Source organism: Oncorhynchus tshawytscha, linkage group LG14 (genome assembly GCF_018296145.1).
Source record: "Oncorhynchus tshawytscha isolate Ot180627B linkage group LG14, Otsh_v2.0, whole genome shotgun sequence".
NCBI lineage: Eukaryota > Metazoa > Chordata > Actinopteri > Salmoniformes > Salmonidae > Oncorhynchus > Oncorhynchus tshawytscha.
The window spans coordinates 45572658-45580254 of NC_056442.1; the positions used below are offsets into that span (position 1 = coordinate 45572658).

The following is a 7597-nucleotide window of genomic DNA, read 5'->3' on the forward strand; positions in this document are numbered from 1 at the left end:
TGGAAGCTATTTTGTAGATGACATCGCCGAAGTTGAGGATCGGTAGGATAGTCAGTTTTACTAGGGTAAGTTTGGTGGCGTGAGTGAAGGGGGCTTTGTTGCGAAATAGAATGCCGATTCTAGATTTAATTTTTGGATTGGAGATGTTTAATATGAGTCTGGAAGGAGAGTTTACAGTCTAGCCAGACACCTAGGTATTTATAGTTGTCCACGTATTCTAGGTCGGAACCGTCCAGGGTAGTGATGCTAGTCGGGCGGGTGGGTGCGGGCAGCAAACGGTTGAAAAGCATGCATTTGGTTTTACTAGCGTTTAAGAGCAGTTGGATGCCACGGAAGGAGTGTTGCATGGCATTGAAGCTCGTTTGGAGGCTAGTTAGTACAGTGTCCAAAGAAGGGCCAGAAGTATACAGAATGGTGTCGTCTGCGTAGAGGTGGATCAATGAATCACCCGCAACAAGAGCAGTATCATTGATATATACAGAGAAAAGAGTCGGCCTGAGAATTGAACCCCTGGTACCCCTGTTTATTAACTTGGCTTTCGAAGACTTTAGAGAGGCAGGGCAGGGGTTACAACAATGGGGTTACAACAATGGGGACGGACAGTTTTAGAAAGATATTGCCCAGATTGTCTAGCCCAGCTGATATTTAAGGGTCCAGGTTTTGCAGCTCTTTCAGAACATCTGGGTGAAGGAGAAGCTGGGGAGGCTCGGGCGAGTAGCTGCGGAGGGGGGGAGGGGGGGGGGGCTGTTGTCCGGGGTTGGAGTAACCAGGAGGAAGGCATGGCCAGCCATAGAGAAATGTTTATTTAAATTTTCGATTATCATGGATTTATCGGTGGTGACCGTGTTACCTAGCCTCAGTGCTGTGGGCAACTTGGAGGAGGTGCTCTTGTTCCCCATAAATTTTACAGTGTCCCAAAACTGTGTGTGCTGAATATGTTTAGTGACATACAGTATCTCTTCCTAAAAACCAAGGCACCAAAATAATGATTTCCTTTCATTTCCCTACAGACACTTGAAAACAGAAGAACAGACACTCAAATCATATTTGACAGAAAATGACGAGTGTCAATCCAGAAGAACAAAAACAGTATGTCAGTGCTCTTTACTCGGCTCGCCATTACTGAAGCCTGGGAGGATAGGGAAGTAATTCATAGATGTTGGCCTACTAAAGATTTACATCGTTAAGTCTGTTTTCTCACCCAGAAGGTGTCTGTGTCTGTCTCAACCTTAACGCTGTGTGTTGCTGAGACAGCTGTTGAGCAGTGGAGTCGACCCCACTCTGAAGAGGACCATGAGGAGGAACACCAGGTAATATGAGCACATGACCCATCTGACAGGGACTGACTGACTGAAAGCCTGCTGCCTGTAGACGCCTGAGAGGAGAGGTACTGAGAGAGAGGGAGGAAGGGAGGGGAGGAGGGTTGGAGGACGGAGAAGGAGAAGGAGTGATAAAGTGAGAGACAATGTGACAGAGAGACATGTTCCAAGCACGTTAGATCAATCACGTCACTCCAGTGACTCCTGCAATGGTACAAACGGACGCATTTCATTTCAGAAAGAGCTTGGAATAGCTTACCTACAGTACACACATGCTCAGCTGGAGTCCTACACACGTCCCTGTGGATATTCAGGGCAGGGAATGGCAGAATAAAGACACAAAGCATAGAAAAACCTGCTTGGATTGACATAAAGAAGAGAACGTATCAACGGAAAAGACCCGAAGTGCCAGGAACAGAACAGGAGTCTCTGTCCTCCAAGGGAAGGACTCATCCACCCATCCCCCCATATTGGATTGACATAAATTCCAAAAAATTGCCAGGAGATAAAATATTGTGTTGTTCTCTGTTATGGGGTCACTGCATTTGAAGGGAGATCTACTCGAGAGTCAAAGTAGCAAAAAAAAAAAAAAAAGTTGCTTTCCATTTCCCCCCCATTATATTTTCCAGTTGTCATGCGATACGTGCCCTAAGTGAGTGGGCTCCGCAAAGTCAGACATGACAGGAAAATGTGAGGCTTTCTGCACCATTTATTGAAAATAATGATAGTGGCAACGAAAATAGCATTTAGAGGTCACTTCCCCATGGCTTGCGCTCATCCAGTCAGTCGCCCTATTTAAAGACCAAGATGGCCTCTCAGTCACAGTAAATCCTGATCTGAAGTGGCGAGCTGGGATAACGGTCATAAAGAACAATCATGTCACTTCTGTCCTTTTGTCATTGAGGGAGTTGTAGAATGCTGTCCACACAGTCTAGTGATAGTCCTGCCACATCTGGCCCACATGTATTACCCTTGGAGACCAGGGTTCGATCCCCTGGCCTCAACTCAATCGTCTAGTCCATTAAGGGCAGTTTAAAGCACATAGAATTCGAACTAATACTAGCTACCACCAGGGGTAAAGGATAGTAAGGCTTCCTCTCCACATAGCCTGTGAGGGTACACCATACCAGTAAAACTTGAGCCTATCACAATTAATACAACATGCCCAAAAAACTATAGGCTACTACACCATTACTTAACATTACTACATGTCAGACGCATGAAACATTAGCGAATTGACTGGAATCCGGGTGATATAGGCTCCAAATTGCTTTGTGGTTTGAGGAGAACACATTTTGTCAAGGCAGGGATGAATGTCCTCACAGACAAAGCAGAGATGAGTGGCCGAGACCGAGGCTCGCGTGGACAACAGTGGATGCATCAATTCAGCCTACAAGTGTAGGCCTAATGACAATCCCAGAATCTCATTACAATACACCTAGGTGTTTTATAGCAGCTGTCTCTTTTCATTCATCACATTGTGGGGTTTGGTTCCTGAAATGACTTGGTGAGTGGACGAATGTGCGTGGGTGGCCTACAGGAGAGCTTTTTTAAAGTGATTCTTTGACAATCAGATGAAAACATCATGACTGGTTGTGTTTATGCCACATTAAAAGGCATAGGCAGCCTGTCCATGAGGCTAGGAGAAGCTAAGCTTTCCCTGAAGTAAATTGAATGAAATTTCCAAAATCCTGTCTATACATAAATAAACGCAATCATTCAAAATAGGCTACTACACCAGAAAGTATGCTTTGGCCACAGAGGAGCAGTAGCTTCTTAAAAATAAGAAACTGTGGATTATTTTAAATCCCATAGTCTACACTCTAAAAATTAAATGTTCCTGGAGTATCCTTTAAGGGTTCTTCAAATTGAGACTGTAGAGGAACCCCTATAAGTTCTTTGAAGAACCCTTTCAAAGGATTCTTCAAAGAACCCCTTTTAATGTATCCTCGAAAAACCTGTTGGGTAAATGTTTGAACTACCCCCTCCCCTGTTGGTATTATTATTAATAATAATAATAATAATGTGCATTACAATAACAGCAATAATACAATATTTTAGTTCTCAGTGTTTATTTTGATTTTAGTGGCAAAGCTGAATAAAAAAATCTAATTGAGGTAAACTCTTAGCAGAGTCCAATGGGTATATCTGGCGTGTTGATGTCAATGTGTTGATGTTCTCGATATCCATAGACAAAATTAGAGAGCCGTGCATGGTGATAAAACAGGTTTCCTGTTATATTCATCAGAGCTGTAGGGAGGGTGAAGTCTGTGAATCCAAAAAATAATCATTATACAGATGATTAACAAAAATGCACATGACTGTATTCATTCCTTTTGTGGTGAGTGTGGATGAAAAAAACTGTTTTGATAATGGTTTTCATACACATACCTTGTCCATAATGTAGAGGCCTCTGGGATAGGGCTAGACGTCCCGCCAGCAGACATCTGTCGACAACTTCCGGTGAAATTCGAATAAATAATCATAAAAATGATGGATATTAAACATCTAGGTACATGCAAGTGTCTTATATCGGTTAAAAGCTTAAATTGTTGTTAATCTAACTGCATTGACCGATGTACAATAGGCTTTACAGCGAAAGCATGCCATGCGATTGTTTGAGGACGGCGCCGCACATCAAAATATTTTTCAACCAGCACAGGCTTCGTAAAATCACAAATAGCGATTAAGTATTCACTTACTTTTTGAAAATATTCCTCTGATTTGTAATCCCAAGTGTACCAGCTACAACATGCATGGTTGTTCTGTTAGATAAAATCCTTTTTTTATATATCCCAAAAAGTCTGGCGCCATCGATTCGAGTAATCCACTCGTTCAACGTGCAGAGAAAGGAATCCAAAAAGTTACTGCTAAACTTTGTTAAAACAAGTAAAAATACATTTCTATTCAATCCTCAGGTTCCCTAAAATGTAATTAAACTATAATATTTCATACGGAAAGAAGTATGTTCAATAGAAAAGCTAAATTATCAATTGCGCACAGGCCGATTTCCAACTCTGATTCCCAGTACCAAAACTCAAAATTCTTCCTCGTTTGGGAAGAAACAAGCCTGAAAACTTGAACAAAGACGGTTGACATCTAGTGGAAGTCACAGGAATTTCAATCTGGGAGCTGGAATTGCATAGGATCCATAGCTTTGAGAGCATGGGCTCTCAAAAAAATAATAATTCTGATTGTTTTTTTCTTTGAATTTTCTCATACCATTTCAATTGTGTTATAGTTCCATACATTATTTGAACACATTTCTACAAACTTCAAAGTGTTTTCTATCCAACAGTACCAATATGCATATCCTGGCTTTTGGGCCTGAGTAACAGGCAGTTTACTTTGGGAACATCAGTCAGACAGGAAGTGGAGAAAAATAGACCGTAGCCTGAAGAAGTTTTGAAGAGGTAAGGGAGTAGGATGGTAAATGGGATCTGCATAACATACCAATACCAATTGACATACCTTTATATGCCTTCTTGTCTGTATGCCTGCAGACACAGACACAAAAGTGAGCAGTTCAGTCATCTGCACCCAATACAGCTACCGTAGCCTTCAACATATTCTAATATTCTAAATAACTTTTAGGATCTTAGAAGAACCCTTGTTGAACCCCTATTTTTTTGAGTGTAGGCTACGCTGTATTCTTTGTAGTATAAAAACAAATGCATGCACTTGGGTGTCCTGTACCAGTAAGAAATGCAATCTACTTCCCCTCCTGGCTACCACATACTCACTCTCAAGGTCACATTCTCTGGACAAAACCTAATCGGAAACTATTTAGTCCATTATCTCTACTTGAACTTTATGGGCTGACCAACAGTGTTTTAAATAGTGATCTAAAGACAGTGTCAAGCACAGCAGCAATCTCTTGTCTGACAGGGCTTTAGATAAAGATGTCATGACAGAGTTAGTACTCTCACAGGTCAATAGTATTGAGTAATTAGACCAATAGAACGTTTATTATCTATTTAGACATATTTGCTTCTATTTAAGGCCAAAAATGATTATTCTGTAATGCTTTGAACTGTGTTGAACCTGGCCCTTAGAATGAGCGTTTTTAAATCAAATTCTTTGTTGCTAAATAATTGCTTGCCATGAGGTTTTGTCTTTCAGAAACTGGTCCAAACGTCACCCGTCTCCAATCTGTCAAGGACATTAATAGTGACTCCCACAGCAGCCTACCACAGCTTCACATGAACTAACTGGAGAGAGCATATTTAGCCCACCTCATCAAAAGAAAAATGCCCATATTTGCTATTTTAAAGGCGAGCCTCCTCTAACATGCAGAGACGTGAATAGCCTATTTCTGTCAGTGTATATTGGCAGTACCACCTACCTATTGCTTCATTCAACGTGTTTGGAGTTCACCGACAGTGAATGAAGGTTTGGAAAGAGCGATGTGATTGGTTAGCTCTATAGGCCAACGGTATCAGTTTTCACAGGCACAGCAGATACAATTTTTGGGTTGAAATACATGAATTAATGTGGCCATAATGTTAACAGCTCTTATTTAGTAAGCATTAGTCAGATCTTTAAAGGATGCTTACACAATCCTGCGTCCCAATTTAAAAAAAAGTTAACCTTTATTTAGGCAAGTCATTTAAAGAACAAATTCTTATTTAAAATGACAGCCTACACCGGCCAAACCCGGACGACGCTGGGTCAATTATGCATCGCCTTATGGAACTCCCAATCACGGCCGGATGTGACACGGACTGGATTTGAACTAGGGACTGCAGTGATGCCGCTTGCACTGAGACGCAGTGCCTTAGACCGCTGCACCACTCGTGAGGCCAAATAGGATCATATCTAACCCATCTCTGTTCCCCCAAAGTCTCATTCATCAAGCCTTAATAACTCCTACACCGATGGTTTATAAATCATTTATAAACACATGGCATACAATAGGCTTTAAGGAATAGGCCTATAACAGCTTTACATGTTGCTATGCCAAATGTGGCATATGCTACCCTATACATAGCATAGTCTTTTTATATCATTCACATGTTCATTTTGCTTCTCTGGATTAAAGTAGACCAAATGCCTTTCCCAGTGAAATATCAATAGTAAATCAATGTCCTGTCCTTACTGGTGAGTTCAGAAAACGGTGACTACTGTGGTCTGTTGTGTTCGAGTTGGTTCCTATCCTGTCATGTCATGCAGTGATTTATTTATTTTCTGTTTGTACTCCGGTAGGCTGCGCTGTGCCCGCGCATCCCTCCGCGCCCCTCAGTCTCCGCACCCCCCTCTACTGTGCTACTGCTCCAGCACCACTGCACGAGAGTAGATTTGAAGCACATTGCGGAGTGGAGGCTAGCCGAACGCGGACTACTGCTGCTGGACTGATCGGAGCGTTCCTTTACAACTTCTATGGATACTTCAAAGTAGCTAAGAGTTACGCCAAAACGGATTTTACACAGAATGGAAGGGTAAGTTGTATTCGTTTCAAATGAATGAAAAATGTTGCTGCAGATATCGAGAGTGAAAGTCGGTTGCAGTAACCTAGTCATTCATTAGCTAGCAGCCGAGCTAGTCCTATTCATTAAACCCGATGATGAGTGAGTGAGTGTGGTGCGGGGACTTGCTTGGAATGCGGTCAACGGATTTAGAAGGTTGCATTCGCAGGTTTTTAAACAGCACGGATGAGTTTGATGGGAGGGCAAGGGAGAGTATAGATCCGCTAAATATTAACAACTACAACGGCGGCTTTTCATCAATACTTGCCCTCCAGCCCCCTCGCATTTGGATCTGTTGCTCGCTGATTTAAATGTATATGACAGGCTGGTCGATATTGTGCAGCGGGGAGGGTAGACACTCGTTGCTGGTTGCGACATTAGGCAGGGTACCCCAGGGAATGGGAAAGGGAAAGTTGTTGGGAGGTTTTTTCAGCGTATTTGTAATGGAGGAAATAGCTTTTCAAATGCCCAGGACAGTGTCCCAGCCATGAAGAAAGTTGCAAGCGTGCGGGGTGAGAACTCAAGTCGGCGACGGTGCAAACCCCGACCAAGAAATATGACATCGTGAGCATCGTGTAGGGAGGAGCTGAAGAATCAAGTTAAACGATGCATCTACGGTGGTACACATCTGCACCGAGCATAACCCCTAAATTAAATATCAGATAGTGTAAATGATAAATGTGTCTAGATATGTCATGTGATGCGTTTAATGTATATCCTATGTCACAACATTTAATGATGGGGTGCAGGTGCATCTCCCTATAGCCCTACTCAACTAGAATACGGAACATGGCTCGTAATGGCACGGAAATA

The 7597-nt window shown here is 42.3% G+C and overlaps 1 protein-coding gene across 3 annotated transcripts in view; it reads left to right on the forward strand.

The window, feature by feature from the left end:
• The first annotated feature begins 6587 nt into the window (after window positions 1-6587).
• Window positions 6588-7597, forward strand: part of fat3a (FAT atypical cadherin 3a) — a 372460-nt gene continuing 371450 nt past the window's right edge. For all 3 annotated transcript variants that reach the window (XM_042297587.1, XM_042297588.1, XM_042297589.1), the window contains exon 1: window positions 6588-6757. The gene's annotated coding sequence lies outside the window, so the exon portion shown is untranslated. The remainder of the gene's footprint in view (window positions 6758-7597) is intronic.